This window comes from Procambarus clarkii, chromosome 83 (assembly GCF_040958095.1).
Source record: "Procambarus clarkii isolate CNS0578487 chromosome 83, FALCON_Pclarkii_2.0, whole genome shotgun sequence".
Taxonomy (NCBI): Eukaryota; Metazoa; Arthropoda; class Malacostraca; order Decapoda; family Cambaridae; genus Procambarus; species Procambarus clarkii.
Genome location: NC_091232.1, coordinates 24,011,487 through 24,030,619, shown reverse-complemented (window position 1 = coordinate 24,030,619; position 19,133 = coordinate 24,011,487). Strand labels below are relative to the sequence as shown.

General features: G+C 44.1%; 2 non-coding genes across 2 annotated transcripts; both read left to right on the top strand.

The window, feature by feature from the left end:
* The first annotated feature begins 1,981 nt into the window (after positions 1 to 1,981).
* LOC138358501 (5S ribosomal RNA) lies at positions 1,982 to 2,100 on the top strand. Its single transcript, XR_011225428.1, has one exon. It is a non-coding gene; the product is annotated as a 5S ribosomal RNA (ribosomal RNA).
* Positions 2,101 to 10,124: 8,024 nt separating this feature from the next.
* On the top strand, positions 10,125 to 10,243 carry LOC138358500 (5S ribosomal RNA). The gene has a single exon (XR_011225427.1). It is a non-coding gene; the product is annotated as a 5S ribosomal RNA (ribosomal RNA).
* Positions 10,244 to 19,133: the final 8,890 nt, after the last annotated feature.

Below are 19,133 nucleotides of genomic sequence, written 5' to 3'. Positions count from 1 at the left end.
CACTATTGGGACAAGTATGCAAGGCCCAATTTTCCTAACAAGCACAGTTAATTTTGTTATTTTCGAACATTTCTTTCCAAATTGGTTTATCCAATTAACAGTATTATATTAAGATCATGAATTGCTGGGTTAGGTTAGGTTAGGTTAGCTTAGCTTAGGTTAGGTTAGGTTAGGTTAGGTTAGGTTAGGTTAGCTTAGCTTGGGTTAGCTTAGGTTAGGTTAGGTTAGCTTAGCTTGGGTTAGCATAGGTTAGGTTAGGTTTGATTACATTTCTATGTTAGATTTAACTCAAATTCAAAACAATTGCAGTCATTCGGCTTGTTAGTCAACTTGCCTCTAATAGGGGCAATTTGTCTAACAAGACTATTTAGTTTTGTGTGCATATATATATATATATATATATATATATATATATATATATATATATATATATATATATATATATATATATATATATATATATATATATATATATTATAGCTTCAAGACTCCGAACCAATATAGAAGCATCAAGAGGAAGTGCTTGTGTTATGGGCCAATAGGCCTTCTGCAGTTACTTCCATTCTTATGTTTTTATTCCCATTGGTTCGTGTTTTATCTTGTGTAAATGTCAATCACCTTACCCAAAACTTTGGTACCATATCACCTCACCCATGTGTATATAAATATATATATATATATATATATATATATATATATATATATATATATATATATATATATATATATATATATATAATATACAGAGTAAATCTACCCCAAAAGTAATGATTTATTTGTCTACAAAACTAAACTCTTTTTGGAATCATATGAGGCCCCTCCACTGAGGGGGGAGGCCTGGATGTTTATTGTCATGTGTATTCATGCTGCTTGCATGTCGTCGTTTATTTTGCCTTTGTTGTTTTCTTGACAGCTTTCTTTGCCTTGGGTGGTTTGGGAGATTTTGAAGCTCTCTTTATTTTGGGCTTTTTGTTCCCAACAACAAGCTGCTGCTGCTGCTGCTTCTTTTTCAAGGCTGTAGGTGGTTTGTTGCTTGTGGCGGCTTTCTTGGGAGTTACCACGGCCTTCTTTGCTGCTGTAGATGGTTTCTTGGTTGTGGTGGCTTTCTTGGGAGTTAGAACGGCCCTCTTCTCTGCTACGGCCAGCTTGAATGATCCACTAGCTCCACTTCCCTTGGTCTGAACAAGAATGCCGTCAGCCACTGCTTTCTTGAGAAATCTTCGGATGTAAATGGCGATCTTGGCAGCCTCGACTTTGTTGTTGGCAACAACGTACTTCTTGATTGCTTGTAGAGACGAGCCCTTACGGTCTTTGAGTGCTGCGACCGCGGCTAGAACCATTTGACTAGTTTTCGGGTGAGCAACCTGGACGCGAGGTTTCCTGGTGGTGGCCACCACAGCAGCAGCAGCCGCAGCCTTCTTGGTAGGCTTTGCTTCTACCATGATGATGATGAGATAACCAAGGTGATGAGAGACGCTCAGACAGTCACGGGGGAATGATGCTGCCGCCGCTTGAGCCGAACCTATTTATGTGCCGGCACGGTACAGAAGCTGCAACCTGGCAACTCGTCCACCAATCACGACGGTTGGTTTTACGGCTCCGAAACCTGGATCCCATATCTTCTCTAAAATAGAAGCATTTGTTCATGTTCTTTGTAAAAGTATCATAAAGCAGGACAGATGAGACAAATATCATAAAAACTGAAGAGCAGATGAGCACACACATGTTTGTATTACAAAAGAAAATCCACAAATTCATTAGAAATTGGCAGGGCAGGCTGAGGAAGTAGGTAGATGTAAAATGTCTGTAAATGGCGAAAGAACATAAACCCAAGACTGAATAAACGATGTTAAATATCCATGCCAAGGAGACAAAAATATGTTAGGATACAATTACCATTAAGACACCACAAGCAGGTCCGTATCCTGCCGCGATGACTTAAAAGAGTTGGTTATTAGCCACAATGTGTAGGCAGTCTCATGCCAACGGCCATACCACGTTGAGAACACCGCTTCTCGTCCGATCAGCGAAGTTAAGCAACGTTGGGTTTGGTTAGTACTTGGATGGGTGACCGCCTGGGAACACCAAATGCTGTTGGCAATAATGTTTTTTGTTTTGTTTTGTTTTGTTTCGTTTGTTTTTGTTTGAATGGCTGGCTCCACGGGAAATTCACGGAGTTGTGTGGAATAAGGCCTGGTAAAATGAATTAATATGTATGTCATGTTTAAAACAAACTCGCTTAATATAGATATTGTGTGAGGCTTTATACAAAAACAAACAACCAAAACAAAACATGTTGTATATATATATAGCTTAATCCGGGTTTGAACTCGCAACTCCAAGAATACGCATCACTTATATACACTTTACCACTGGACCACTGCTGCAGGACACAAGCTTGATGCTGAGGTATCAATTTAATGACGTAAATGCCATTTCCACAAATAAATGATAATTAAAAAGTATTTGTATGTACAAATCTTTTCTGTTTAAAAGGCTACAATATCAGTTACTGATATAATTTGTGTTAATGTTTCTATACCCACAAGAAGGCATATTTTTGCTTATATGTAAAGGGTACGGAGAACGAATCCACAGACCATCATTCCCCTCCCTTCCCTCCCCCCCCCCCCCCCCCCCCCCCCCCCCCCCCCCCCCAACTCCCACCTACTACCACCACCACCACCACCACCAATCACCACCAATCACCACCAATCACCACCAATCACCACCAATCACCACCACCACATCTAACCGAAAACCCCCTAACACATCAACCCTCCCCCCAATCAACAGGCGAAATAATAACCCTCAAATGCCTGCCTGCTGCCTGCCTGCCTGCAAGCCAATACTAACGGTCTTCTCAGAAAGAAAATCTCTTTGTATCTGTATTACTTGATGAAATGTATGATTCTAATAATGAAAATAAATTTTGATGTCGGTTGTATGAGCATAATGACCAATATGCACATGATATGAATGAATTAAATAGTGTAGTTTTAAGTAATTAGGTTGTAGACACATTAAGCGGATATGATATTTGACGCCGTCCAGAACTGGTGATTTTTGGTTTAGTTTTAAATGCACCACCACCACCACCACCACCATTGCTTCCCCAGAGCCTAATTAAGGACCGGTAAAAGGAGTCAATATGTATGTCATCTATAAAACCAAAGAATGAATAAAAAAACACACACACAAACCTACATAATAGTATTAGGAAGATTGTATGGCAAAAAAAAAAAAAGTATTATTCCCATTGGGTCGTTTGAACTCGCGACTTCCAAAATACCAGCCACACACCTTACCACCCAGCCACCATAGAGTTGGTATAATTGTGCAACTTTAGTTATAAAAGTAAAGTTCTTATTGTCTCAAATCTTATTGTCTGTTCTATGAAAAGGCATGATGTAAATTATGTATTTTTTGAATGATTGAATTGTAGGCACATTAAGCGGATTCGATATTTGATATATCCAGAAAAGGTGATTTCTGTTCAGTTTTAAAATGCATCACCGTTAACGCTAAAGGACTGGTAAAACGACTCGATGTTTGTCATTTTTAAAATAAACACTAAAACTAGGCCCTAACATATATAATGTTTGAATATAAATTGAATGCATATAAATACAAAGTGGGAGTGGCTGGCTGGCTGGCTGGCTGCTGGCTGGCTGGCTGGCTGGCTGGCTGGCTGCCTGCCTGCCTGCCTGCCTGCCTGCCTGCCTGCCTGCCTGGCTGGCTGGCTGGCTGGCTGGCTGGCTGGCTGGCTGGCTGGCTGGCTGGCTGGCTGGCTGGCTGGCTGGCTGGCTGGCTGCCTGCCTGCCTGCCTGCCCGCCCGCCCGCCCGCCCGCCCGCCCGCCTGCTTGCCTTGCCTTGCCTTGCCTTGCCTTGCCTGTCCTGTCCTGTTATTGCCTTGCCTTGCCTTGCCTTGCCTTGCCTTGCCTTGCCTTGCCCTGCCCTGCCCTGCCTTGGCTGCAGCTGGCTGGCTGGCCGTAAATCAACTCTTAACAACACCATACCACACCACACCATCACTCATCACCCATCACCCACCACCGGCCCCAGTCTCCCAGCCTCTCTTATATACCCGAGCAGGCCCTTTAAATTATTTGAATTGTTGCACTTCGGCCAATGGCAGGCACGATCGCTGCTGCTCAAACATATTCTGGTTCACAAGTATTATAATATATTATATTATATTATATTATATATATATATATATATATATATATATATATATATATATATATATATATATATATATATATATATATATATATATATATATATATATTCATGAAACACATTAAAACCTTGATCATTTATTCATTCATTACGTCTAGTGAAGAATTGCTTTTGTTCATTTGTATGATTAAAAATTAATATAATATGAATTCCTCGCTTAAAGTAAAATATAAAATATATATTGGATTTATATGATTGGTTAATATTCCAAGTGATGCTGAATATCCCCTATAATTTTGTTTTGTTTGTTTGTTATGTACACATTCCAAATGAAATCAATATAAATGTTATTATTAATGTTTGAAAGTTGATTGTCTACTTGAATCTCTCTATTAAAGTGTGTGTGGCTCCGGATGGAGCCTGGTTATGGTATTTGTCGTGGTGGGTGGCAGAAGTGCTTACTTCTTCTCTGTCTTCTTTGGCAAAAGAACTGCCTGAATGTTTGGAAGAACACCTCCCTGTGCAATGGTTACGCCAGACAGAAGTTTGTTGAGTTCTTCGTCGTTGCGGATGGCCAACTGCAAGTGACGTGGGATGATACGGGTCTTCTTGTTGTCACGTGCGGCATTACCGGCGAGCTCCAGAACTTCGGCAGCGAGGTATTCCATGACGGCTGCCAGGTAGACAGGAGCGCCAGCACCGACGCGTTCGGCGTAGTTGCCCTTACGCAGCAGACGGTGAATTCTGCCCACGGGGAACTGAAGTCCGGCCCTGCTGGAGCGAGACTTTGACTTGCCCTTCACTTTGCCTCCCTTGCCGCGTCCTGACATTGCTGCTGCTGTTGTGGGTTTGTGGTGTTTTATGCCGCCCCGCAGATCGAGCTTCGTGTTATATACCCCGCTCAGGATCAAGGGAGCCCGCCACTGACCAATCAGCGCGCTCCGCCACGCGACCCGCTCTGAGCTGAGTCGCGAGCGGGATATAAAAGGAAAGCTCGCCTCGCGCAAAAGTTCATTATTGTATCGCAACGCCAGCCAGCACGAGCATCATCATGCCACCCAAGGCATCTGGAAAGGCTGCCAAGAAGGCCGGAAAGGCCCAGAAGGCCATTGCCAAGGGCGATAAGAAAAAGAAGCGCAGGAGGAAGGAGAGCTACAGCATCTACATCTACAAAGTGCTGAAGCAGGTCCACCCCGACACTGGTATCTCTTCCAAAGCCATGTCGATCATGAACTCGTTCGTGAACGACATCTTCGAGCGCATCGCCGCCGAGGCTTCTCGCCTGGCCCACTACAACAAGCGTTCCACCATTACCAGTCGGGAGATCCAGACGGCTGTAAGGCTCCTGTTGCCCGGAGAACTGGCCAAGCACGCCGTCTCTGAGGGCACTAAGGCCGTCACCAAGTACACCTCCTCCAAGTAAACGGCTTACTTACTGCCCTGTGGTGGTGGCTTGGCCTCAAACCAACAAACTCGGCTCCATTGGAGCCACACTTTAATTTCTAAAGAGATTGTGAGTGTTAGACACCAATACTATTATAACAAAAACCTCTGTCACTGAAAGCAAATAGCTATAAAATGAGAATATTTATGAAACTGTCTGTGTGTGTTTCTCTCTCTCAGTCTCTGTCTGTCTGTCTGTCTGTCTGTCTCTGTCTTGTCTGTCTCTGTCTTGTCTGTCTGTCTGTCTGTCTGTGTCTCTCTCTCTCTCTCTCTCTCTCTCTCTCTCTCTCTCTCTCTCTCTCTCTCTCTCTCTCTCTCTCTCTCTCTCTCTCTCTCTCTCTCTCTCTCTCTCTCAACACATATAAGCACTCGGTATCTTTTTTTTTTTCTAGAGATTAGAGATTCATTGTTATGTTCCACATTAGGATTACTATGCAGGCCACCCTCTTAGGTTTGAAAATGTCAAGAAAACGGTTAATTTAAAATGTCATCTCCTAACTTAACAGATTAAGCCAGAGGACCGAAAACAGAATAAAACAGGACTGGACAGTATGTCACTTATACAAGCTGCTTTTATTTCTAGTACAGTATGACAATTTTTATTTTGGGGGTGGGGGGGGGGGTGGGTGATCCTTGACAGTGCATAAGAGCGAAAAGCGACGGCGTTTTGTTTGTAAGAGAACAGGTTGTACTACAAATGACTTGATTTATTGATATCACGTGTATGTATGACACCTAAATTAGTGTATTTGTTTATTTATTTATTTATTTATTATATGTGTAGATGAAGGTTAATTCATATGACTGATGCTAGGAATGTCTGAAATCTCCTTAGAAGGATATTTTGGCCCTGAGAAGGGCCGAGTTTGGTGTATACTAGGGTGGTCGATTTAGCTTATGCACGCTCTCCACGGATACGGCGAGCAAGCTGAATGTCCTTTGGCATGATGGTGACACGCTTGGCGTGGATGGCACAGAGGTTAGTGTCCTCGAAGAGACCGACCAGGTAAGCCTCGGATGCCTCCTGTAAAGCCATGACGGCAGACGACTGGAAGCGAAGATCGGTCTTGAAGTCCTGGGCAATCTCGCGCACCAGACGCTGGAAGGGAAGTTTCCTGATGAGCAACTCGGTGCTCTTCTGGTAACGACGGATCTCACGCAGGGCGACCGTTCCGGGCCTGTAACGGTGAGGCTTCTTCACACCCCCTGTGGCAGGAGCAGACTTGCGTGCTGCCTTGGTGGCCAGCTGCTTACGAGGAGCCTTGCCTCCCGTGGACTTGCGAGCAGTCTGCTTGGTGCGAGCCATGGTGAACAACTGTGGTTTGTGATGGCCGGCGCCGAAAAATTTTTGCTTATATACGCCGTCTCGAGGCGCTTGCTCGAGCGCCATTGGCTGCTCGACTCGCCTACGTCACCCCGTTGCCCCTCCCCTCCTTCCTCTGGCTGCAGCCAACAGGCGGCTCACCTCAATCACTATTATCGCTGATTTTGCTCTATTTTTTGGATTTGTGCAAAAGTCATTTCACAGGGACGTGAAACAGACGAGTAGGCAACTGCAGTTTTGAAAGCGTTGTGAGAAAGCCGTGTCTACTCGACCACAAGCGTAAAGTAAGGGCAGGCAGGAGTTGCAATGCTACTAGTACGTCCGCTTGATGGGATATAGTCGGGAAATCGTGCGGGCATTCGTCAATTCGATTCACACAACTTCAACACCATGACTGGACGCGGCAAGGGAGGCAAGGGACTCGGAAAGGGTGGCGCCAAGCGTCATCGTAAGGTGCTACGTGACAACATCCAGGGCATCACCAAGCCCGCTATTCGTCGCTTAGCTCGTCGTGGCGGCGTGAAGCGTATTTCGGGTCTCATCTACGAAGAGACCCGTGGCGTCCTGAAGGTGTTCCTCGAGAACGTCATCCGTGATGCTGTAACCTACACGGAACACGCCAAGAGGAAGACCGTCACTGCTATGGACGTGGTGTACGCTCTGAAGCGCCAGGGTCGTACCCTCTACGGATTCGGCGGATAAGAGCTTGGCTAATCCATCGATTCCACCCACCACCACCTCAAAACGGGACCTAATTAGGTCCCTATACTTTTTTTACTGAAGGGCTTAATAGACGATAACATAAATTGTTTTGATATCAGCTAGCACATTGGGTCTTATGAAATCTATTTTTTATCCTCGCATGCTTAAAGGGACTCTGATTGGGGAGGGAGGGGGGGGGGGGGGGAAGGTTTGTTACGTTATATACTAGCAGAGCAGGATCATTGGTGGGGGGGGGGGGGGGGTGAGGGGGGAGAGAGAGAGAGAGAGAGAGAGAGAGAGAGAGATCTTTCCCAACTCTTCCTTTTTACATGAGTGAGCTACCCGTTTTATTCATTTTATCCTTCTCAGAGCTGTTTTGATAGTATCCAAATGATGGTAAATGAAAAGGGAGGACACGAATATCTACCCAGAATTCAGGACTGGCAATCGATATGCATGTTTGAGTGCGAATCTTTTTCTCTCTCAACTTAGGTATACGTTTATGTCGTACCTAAAAGCGAGAACCACACTATTGGGACAAGTATGCAAGGCCCAATTTTCCTAACAAGCACAGTTAATTTTGTTATTTTCGAACATTTCTTTCCAAATTGGTTTATCCAATTAACAGTATTATATTAAGATCATGAATTGCTGGGTTAGGTTAGGTTAGGTTAGCTTAGCTTAGGTTAGGTTAGGTTAGGTTAGGTTAGCTTAGCTTGGGTTAGCTTAGGTTAGGTTAGGTTAGCTTAGCTTGGGTTAGCATAGGTTAGGTTAGGTTTGATTACATTTCTATGTTAGATTTAACTCAAATTCAAAACAATTGCAGTCATTCGGCTTGTTAGTCAACTTGCCTCTAATAGGGGCAATTTGTCTAACAAGACTATTTAGTTTTGTGTGCATATATATATATATATATATATATATATATATATATATATATATATATATATATATATATATATATATATATATATTATAGCTTCAAGACTCCGAACCAATATAGAAGCATCAAGAGGAAGTGCTTGTGTTATGGGCCAATAGGCCTTCTGCAGTTACTTCCATTCTTATGTTTTTATTCCCATTGGTTCGTGTTTTATCTTGTGTAAATGTCAATCACCTTACCCAAAACTTTGGTACCATATCACCTCACCCATGTGTATATATAAATATATATATATATATATATATATATATATATATATATATATATATATATATATATATATAATATACAGAGTAAATCTACCCCAAAAGTAATGATTTATTTGTCTACAAAACTAAACTCTTTTTGGAATCATATGAGGCCCCTCCACTGAGGGGGGAGGCCTGGATGTTTATTGTCATGTGTATTCATGCTGCTTGCATGTCGTCGTTTATTTTGCCTTTGTTGTTTTCTTGACAGCTTTCTTTGCCTTGGGTGGTTTGGGAGATTTTGAAGCTCTCTTTATTTTGGGCTTTTTGTTCCCAACAACAAGCTGCTGCTGCTGCTGCTTCTTTTTCAAGGCTGTAGGTGGTTTGTTGCTTGTGGCGGCTTTCTTGGGAGTTACCACGGCCTTCTTTGCTGCTGTAGATGGTTTCTTGGTTGTGGTGGCTTTCTTGGGAGTTAGAACGGCCCTCTTCTCTGCTACGGCCAGCTTGAATGATCCACTAGCTCCACTTCCCTTGGTCTGAACAAGAATGCCGTCAGCCACTGCTTTCTTGAGAAATCTTCGGATGTAAATGGCGATCTTGGCAGCCTCGACTTTGTTGTTGGCAACAACGTACTTCTTGATTGCTTGTAGAGACGAGCCCTTACGGTCTTTGAGTGCTGCGACCGCGGCTAGAACCATTTGACTAGTTTTCGGGTGAGCAACCTGGACGCGAGGTTTCCTGGTGGTGGCCACCACAGCAGCAGCAGCCGCAGCCTTCTTGGTAGGCTTTGCTTCTACCATGATGATGATGAGATAACCAAGGTGATGAGAGACGCTCAGACAGTCACGGGGGAATGATGCTGCCGCCGCTTGAGCCGAACCTATTTATGTGCCGGCACGGTACAGAAGCTGCAACCTGGCAACTCGTCCACCAATCACGACGGTTGGTTTTACGGCTCCGAAACCTGGATCCCATATCTTCTCTAAAATAGAAGCATTTGTTCATGTTCTTTGTAAAAGTATCATAAAGCAGGACAGATGAGACAAATATCATAAAAACTGAAGAGCAGATGAGCACACACATGTTTGTATTACAAAAGAAAATCCACAAATTCATTAGAAATTGGCAGGGCAGGCTGAGGAAGTAGGTAGATGTAAAATGTCTGTAAATGGCGAAAGAACATAAACCCAAGACTGAATAAACGATGTTAAATATCCATGCCAAGGAGACAAAAATATGTTAGGATACAATTACCATTAAGACACCACAAGCAGGTCCGTATCCTGCCGCGATGACTTAAAAGAGTTGGTTATTAGCCACAATGTGTAGGCAGTCTCATGCCAACGGCCATACCACGTTGAGAACACCGCTTCTCGTCCGATCAGCGAAGTTAAGCAACGTTGGGTTTGGTTAGTACTTGGATGGGTGACCGCCTGGGAACACCAAATGCTGTTGGCAATAATGTTTTTTGTTTTGTTTTGTTTTGTTTCGTTTGTTTTTGTTTGAATGGCTGGCTCCACGGGAAATTCACGGAGTTGTGTGGAATAAGGCCTGGTAAAATGAATTAATATGTATGTCATGTTTAAAACAAACTCGCTTAATATAGATATTGTGTGAGGCTTTATACAAAAACAAACAACCAAAACAAAACATGTTGTATATATATATAGCTTAATCCGGGTTTGAACTCGCAACTCCAAGAATACGCATCACTTATATACACTTTACCACTGGACCACTGCTGCAGGACACAAGCTTGATGCTGAGGTATCAATTTAATGACGTAAATGCCATTTCCACAAATAAATGATAATTAAAAAGTATTTGTATGTACAAATCTTTTCTGTTTAAAAGGCTACAATATCAGTTACTGATATAATTTGTGTTAATGTTTCTATACCCACAAGAAGGCATATTTTTGCTTATATGTAAAGGGTACGGAGAACGAATCCACAGACCATCATTCCCCTCCCCTTCCCTCCCCCCCCCCCCCCCCCCAACTCCCACCTACTACCACCACCACCACCACCACCAATCACCACCAATCACCACCAATCACCACCAATCACCACCAATCACCACCACCACATCTAACCGAAAACCCCCTAACACATCAACCCTCCCCCCAATCAACAGGCGAAATAATAACCCTCAAATGCCTGCCTGCCTGCCTGCCTGCAAGCCAATACTAACGGTCTTCTCAGAAAGAAAATCTCTTTGTATCTGTATTACTTGATGAAATGTATGATTCTAATAATGAAAATAAATTTTGATGTCGGTTGTATGAGCATAATGACCAATATGCACATGATATGAATGAATTAAATAGTGTAGTTTTAAGTAATTAGGTTGTAGACACATTAAGCGGATATGATATTTGACGCGTCCAGAACTGGTGATTTTTGGTTTAGTTTTAAATGCACCACCACCACCACCACCACCATTGCTTCCCCAGAGCCTAATTAAGGACCGGTAAAAGGAGTCAATATGTATGTCATCTATAAAACCAAAGAATGAATAAAAAAACACACACACAAACCTACATAATAGTATTAGGAAGATTGTATGGCAAAAAAAAAAAAGTATTATTCCCATTGGGTCGTTTGAACTCGCGACTTCCAAAATACCAGCCACACACCTTACCACCCAGCCACCATAGAGTTGGTATAATTGTGCAACTTTAGTTATAAAAGTAAAGTTCTTATTGTCTCAAATCTTATTGTCTGTTCTATGAAAAGGCATGATGTAAATTATGTATTTTTTGAATGATTGAATTGTAGGCACATTAAGCGGATTCGATATTTGATATATCCAGAAAAGGTGATTTCTGTTCAGTTTTAAAATGCATCACCGTTAACGCTAAAGGACTGGTAAAACGACTCGATGTTTGTCATTTTTAAAATAAACACTAAAACTAGGCCCTTAACATATATAATGTTTGAATATAAATTGAATGCATATAAATACAAAGTGGGAGTGGCTGGCTGGCTGGCTGGCTGGCTGGCTGGCTGGCTGGCTGGCTGGCTGCCTGCCTGCCTGCCTGCCTGCCTGCCTGCCTGCCTGGCTGGCTGGCTGGCTGGCTGGCTGGCTGGCTGGCTGGCTGGCTGGCTGGCTGGCTGGCTGGCTGGCTGGCTGGCTGGCTGCCTGCCTGCCTGCCTGCCCGCCCGCCCGCCCGCCCGCCCGCCTGCTTGCCTTGCCTTGCCTTGCCTTGCCTTGCCTGTCCTGTCCTGTTATTGCCTTGCCTTGCCTTGCCTTGCCTTGCCTTGCCTTGCCTTGCCCTGCCCTGCCCTGCCTTGGCTGCAGCTGGCTGGCTGGCCGTAAATCAACTCTTAACAACACCATACCACACCACACCATCACTCATCACCCATCACCCACCACCGGCCCCAGTCTCCCAGCCTCTCTTATATACCCGAGCAGGCCCTTTAAATTATTTGAATTGTTGCACTTCGGCCAATGGCAGGCACGATCGCTGCTGCTCAAACATATTCTGGTTCACAAGTATTATAATATATTATATTATATTATATTATATATATATATATATATATATATATATATATATATATATATATATATATATATATATATATATATATATATATATATATATATTCATGAAACACATTAAAACCTTGATCATTTATTCATTCATTACGTCTAGTGAAGAATTGCTTTTGTTCATTTGTATGATTAAAAATTAATATAATATGAATTCCTCGCTTAAAGTAAAATATAAAATATATATTGGATTTATATGATTGGTTAATATTCCAAGTGATGCTGAATATCCCCTATAATTTTGTTTTGTTTGTTTGTTATGTACACATTCCAAATGAAATCAATATAAATGTTATTATTAATGTTTGAAAGTTGATTGTCTACTTGAATCTCTCTATTAAAGTGTGTGTGGCTCCGGATGGAGCCTGGTTATGGTATTTGTCGTGGTGGGTGGCAGAAGTGCTTACTTCTTCTCTGTCTTCTTTGGCAAAAGAACTGCCTGAATGTTTGGAAGAACACCTCCCTGTGCAATGGTTACGCCAGACAGAAGTTTGTTGAGTTCTTCGTCGTTGCGGATGGCCAACTGCAAGTGACGTGGGATGATACGGGTCTTCTTGTTGTCACGTGCGGCATTACCGGCGAGCTCCAGAACTTCGGCAGCGAGGTATTCCATGACGGCTGCCAGGTAGACAGGAGCGCCAGCACCGACGCGTTCGGCGTAGTTGCCCTTACGCAGCAGACGGTGAATTCTGCCCACGGGGAACTGAAGTCCGGCCCTGCTGGAGCGAGACTTTGACTTGCCCTTCACTTTGCCTCCCTTGCCGCGTCCTGACATTGCTGCTGCTGTTGTGGGTTTGTGGTGTTTTATGCCGCCCCGCAGATCGAGCTTCGTGTTATATACCCCGCTCAGGATCAAGGGAGCCCGCCACTGACCAATCAGCGCGCTCCGCCACGCGACCCGCTCTGAGCTGAGTCGCGAGCGGGATATAAAAGGAAAGCTCGCCTCGCGCAAAAGTTGATGAGAGGAAGATTAAAGTTGTTGCATAGTTTGAATTTTAAGCCGTCATGCCAAACAGTGTCAAAGGCCTTCTCAACGTCCTTAGTGATGAGTGCAGTCTTAAGTCTTTGGTGCTGATTGATACTGAGGTAGTTAGTCATGATGTTTAAGGCGTCGTGAGTGGACCGGTGAGGCCGAAATCCAAACTGTTTGTTAGTGAGTAAGTCATTGTGTTCAAGGTGCGTTCTAAGTCTCTGGTTGATCAGCCTTTCAAAGACTTTGCCAAGTGTCTCTAGAAGGCTGATGGGTCTATAGTTCTTTGGGTCAGTGTGGGGTTTCCCAGGTTTTGGAATAAGAAACGGCTGTGGCAGACTTAAAGTTGAGTGGAAAGTACCCAGAGGCAAGGGAGGCGTTGAATAGGTTAGTGATAGCAGTAATGATAGAAGCAGGGAGTTGTCTAAGAAGGATATGTCCAATGCCAGACGCACCAGGGGCTCTACGACGAGTGCCCATGAGAGCTGTCTTGACATCAGCTAGAGTTAGGGGAGTCTGTAGTTCAGTGTTTGAATTGAGATTTTCAAGGTGAATGAGGTCGTCTGGTGTAGTTGCTTGTCTATTTTGGTGTATCCAGTCTTCGACTATTTCAATGTTGGGGCGTGCAAATGGTTCAGGAGGATGTGGGTGAAAGATTTGTTCCCAGTGGTGTTTAAAAATGTTGAGAACTGCTTCAGGATCAGTGATTTTGTTGTTATTATTTAGAAGGTATTTAAACGGTGTGTGAGTTGATCCTTGTAATCGTTTGATTCGTTTCCAGAATTCTTGAGGTGTCAGTTTTCTGTATTGTTCTGCTTGTTCTATAAGGTGTTTCCAATGTTTTGTGTGGTCTTCATCTAGGCTGTTAAGGATATGGTTTTTTAATGCTGTTAGGTCCCATAGTATTTGTCCATGACGATGTATGTTTTGTAAGAATCTAGTGTGATAGCAAGCTAAGAGGCGTTTGGAGCGAATGGAGGGGGTGAAAGTGAAATGTGGTTTGTGTGCTGTTTTAGGGATGGAGATGTTTGCTGCATGAATGATGGTGTCTTGTATGTTGCGTGCTTGTGTGTCGATGTCAGTGTGATGTTTGTCATTGTATTCATAAGTGAGATCAGTGTCATCAATGTGTTGTTTGAACATGTCCCAGTTTGCCCTATGGTATGAGAATTGAGGAGTGCTGGGGATGAGAATAGGATTTGTGGAGACTGTGAGAATTAAGGGAATATGATCAGAGCCCGTAATGGGCCCTGGTGAAATGAAGTGTTGCAAGTTGCTGCCGTGTCTGTTGGTGAATATGAGATCAGGCCGGCCAGAACCTGTATGTGTGAAACAAGTGGGGAAATCAGGGCCAAGAAAGAATAGATGTTTTTGGGTGTATATTTGGTGAAGCTGTCTGCCATGCTGATTTGTGGTATTGTGGTGGAATGTAGGGTGTTGTGCATTGAGGTCTGCAAGCAGAAAAACAGGCAAGTGAGAGTTGTTGAAGAGAGTTATGAAATCTTGCATGGGAATGTCGGTGTTAGGACGGGTGTAGGTTGTGCAGATGATGAGAGACCCCATTTGTGTATGAACTTTAATGGCTAGGAAATGTTTGTGAAGCCAATGAGTGTGTAAGAGTTCGTGTTTGTATGAAGAACGGATGAGTATTGCAACTCCTTCATGTGCTTCATCTGGTGACTGGTAAGAGGTGTAGCCATAATGTTTGATTTTATATGAGTTCGTGATGTATGTGCTATTTAATAATAGCACATCAGGTCTCTCGATCTCAATAAAATCTGACACCATGTGTCTAATGTTGAAATATGCCCGCACATTAAACTGTATGATCTTTATGAATTTTTAGGTTTTGATGGGGTGCTGGTGGGGTTTTGTGCATGTACAAGAGCATGAGGGTTGCGTGATTCAATGAGTTGGGCAGTTATTGAGGAGGGTGCATCTTGGAGGATAGTGGTAGGAATTGTAGGATATTTACAGCGGGAGGTGGGAGTAAGACAACGGGTTGCTGAACGGGCTCGGGACGAGACAAGATGAGTTACAGAAGAAATGACTGAAGTTGTTGGGGGATGGAGGGAGACAGAAGGCTTGTTGACAGGGACCGGGTGAGAGGTATCAGAGGTTGTAGTGTTAGTAGTCAGATTGGAAGTGGAGAGGACAATGTTGGGAGAAGAGGTTGAAAGTGCCTTTGACATGGATGCTTCAGTTTGGGATAGTCCAGGATGTGCTGTTTGGTCAGTGGCACCGTTTTCTGTAGCAGTCAGGAGTGGGTTGGTAGGAGATTGTGGGGGAACTGTAGTATTTTCTTCAGCTGAAGTCATGGTGTTTTGTGGAGTGAGGACTGTAGGCGAGAATGGAGCAGAGCGCAATAGTTGAGTAGGAGGAACAGAGATACTAGGAAGGCCGTTATGAGTGAGAAAGATTGGAAGATAGTCAGCAAAGTCACGGCCATCGTCCTTGGCCTTCAAGTAAGCAGCTTGTACACAGGCAGTGACTCGTTCATATGCAAGGTTCTGAAGAGGAGAATAAGGTGGAGGTGGTGGGTGAGGGAAGAGAGGTGGAGAGGACTGAGTTTGTTGTGCAGTATTATGATGATGTTGCTGGTGAGGTGAAGCATTAAGGACACTGGCATAGGACATTGATGTGGCTGATGCTGTTTGGTGATGAGATAGGTTATGGGAGGTTGAAGAAGAGGAATGAGGGTGTGCTTGAGTGCGAGGTTGGTTATTGCGAAGAGATTTTAGGGTTTGCTTTCTCAAAGGGCAAGATTTGTCAACTGCTGAATGACCTCCTTGGCAATTGATGCATTTTAAAGTGTTGGCAGAGCACTGAGTGTAAAAATGGCCTTCTACAGAACATTTTGAACAAATTTGTGGGCTTTTACATTTCCGGGTTTCATGACTGTATTTGTAGCATTTAAAGCATTGCAGCAAAGGAAGATAGTCAACTGGACTAATGAGATAGGGAGGAGTGCTGGTGTGGAGGATTTTAATTCCATGGTGCAAGAGTTTTTGAGCTTCTGTAGGGGAGGAACATTGGATCTTGAGGTGTTTTGTATTGGGCACTGGGTATATCTCCATTACAGTAATAGCATTCCTGTGAGAGATGTCTTGAGAGAGATTGATAGTAGTAGGTGCTGAAAGGACAGAGCTGTCGACATTTCTTACAAGTACAGAGCATTTAGTTTTTTGTTCAATAGTGAGAACAGGAGTAAGTGAAGCTTGTGTGAGTTTTCTGAAAGTAGGTTCCTTGAAACAGGCAAAAAGGTCGTCTTCAGAGGCAATGAGAAATTTGATGGTGTTTGTGTTGGCATGTTTTATATGGTTAGTGGCTGGTGTGCCAGTGGCATTGTAAAAGGTAGTGATGCAGTCAACTGTGTCTATGGGTGTATTCCCAGTGTAGGTCATCCGTAGACAGTGAGCCATTGTGACTCACTGTCTACTGACAGTCCCGTGTCTTGTGCCAATCACTGCGATTCCATTAGCTCAGTGGGGGGGGTCAGTGTGCTCGTGAGCTGTGGGTTGGAGCTCGGTTGTCAGAGGCGTAATTCCGGGTTCCTAGCAGGCTAATTGAACCCGGTTCGGCACAAATACAAAGTATTCGTGAGTCCTGAAGGTGTTACTCAAGGGCAACCCCCACTGCTAGTTGACTCGCACTATCACGAGGTTCTAGCAGTGGATCGGCATAGCAAACAAGCCAGGCAGGGAGACACAGGGCGCAAGCACGTGCTGTGACCCCACCTGGGAGGAAAGGACGAATACCCCACTGCACTTTCACCGCACAGGGGGTAGGTCCCGGCCTGAAGAGGAAGAAATGTTTAGCAGAGGAGAGAAAGAGTGCTATGCACGGCAATACACATTACGTAAGTTAGGCCATCCAGCTGTCCCTGGTTTTATTCAGGGTGGCAGTACGGGTTGGCCCACTAGGGTAATGTATCTTTGCACGTTATATCACTGATAGAGCTGTAACATAAACCGTGAACACGCCGAGAGGAAGAGCCGTCGTTGCCTGAAAAAGAGGTGTGTGCCAGTTTGCCTGGGTGTTGCCTTGGATGGAAGATGGCTGTGATAAGGATGTGGCCCCAGGTAGGGTTACCACGAGAGTATGCTCGTCTGGGCCGACCAAGCGGCCCTGACCTTGCAAGTTAGCAACAGGTGCTACTAGCGCTCTGCATCTCTGGCTGTTGTTAAATCGATGCTGTTGGATCACTGTGGTGGTTGTGATGTCAGATGCCTCACCTTGTCACCAGCAACACCATTGATACACTAACAAACAGAGCACAAACAGAACTTGATGTTGTCACTGAGTGGGAGTACAAATGGCGTATAAAAACCAACTCCAGCAAATCTAAAATCACCTACTTTTTCTGTAAAAGAACTATTCGCCCAATTCCTCTCAAACTCTATTCATACACTCAAAATCCTACTTACATCTCTGTATCTCCCTCCTCCACAGTCCTGGGACTCACATTTGATCGACAACTACTCTTTCACACACACATAACACAGAAACATGCAATAGCTCTTCAAGCCATGAAGAAACTATACAGACTTAGATTTGCAAAACCTGACACAAAAATGCACCTTTACAAAGCACTTATTAGACCTCTCCTAACATACGCTCCACTAGCTCTTTCTCTATCTGCACGCACTAACAAAATAAAACTTCAAAGAATACAGAACAGAGCACTAAGATGGGTACTCAACACCCGATGGCAAGAGTTAAATACCAATCAAAGTCTCCATGAAAGTACTAACATTCCTGCCCTAAATACCTACTGGAAAACTCTATCAGACAAACAAATCGATAGACTACTCACTCATCATGAACAACACATTGATTTTCTCCTACACACTCTCAGACTACCACGAAACAATCATGACCTCTTCTCTACCATCCATGATCCTCTTCCTAACTCTGTATTTCGTTAAACTTTAGCTCTCAACACCCAGCATCCACTATCATTACATATTCAGCTCTCAACAACCAGCACAAACAATCCGTAAAAAAGTTCAGCCCTGACGCTCTTGAGCCAATCACTGTGATGTTGTGAGTTTGTGATGTCCCGATGTTGTCACTGAAAACACCCGACTGAGTCCCTGCCTCGAAAGCCGCAACCTAACGACACGCTGCTGGGTTTAGCCCTGGCACTTTTTCTCTTACAAATCTTCTTCCTCTCACCCCCCCTTATCTTCTTCTGTCCCCACTTCCAAGCTCGCCCCCATGGGCATCTTCTCCTGTATTATTCTGATTTCTGATTATTCGCAAAAGTTCATTATTGTATCGCAACGCCAGCCAGCACGAGCATCATCATGCCACCCAAGGCATCTGGAAAGGCTGCCAAGAAGGCCGGAAAGGCCCAGAAGGCCATTGCCAAGGGCGATAAGAAAAAGAAGCGCAGGAGGAAGGAGAGCTACAGCATCTACATCTACAAAGTGCTGAAGCAGGTCCACCCCGACACTGGTATCTCTTCCAAAGCCATGTCGATCATGAACTCGTTCGTGAACGACATCTTCGAGCGCATCGCCGCCGAGGCTTCTCGCCTGGCCCACTACAACAAGCGTTCCACCATTACCAGTCGGGAGATCCAGACGGCTGTAAGGCTCCTGTTGCCCGGAGAACTGGCCAAGCACGCCGTCTCTGAGGGCACTAAGGCCGTCACCAAGTACACCTCCTCCAAGTAAACGGCTTACTTACTGCCCTGTGGTGGTGGCTTGGCCTCAAACCAACAAACTCGGCTCCATTGGAGCCACACTTTAATTTCTAAAGAGATTGTGAGTGTTAGACACCAATACTATTATAACAAAAACCTCTGTCACT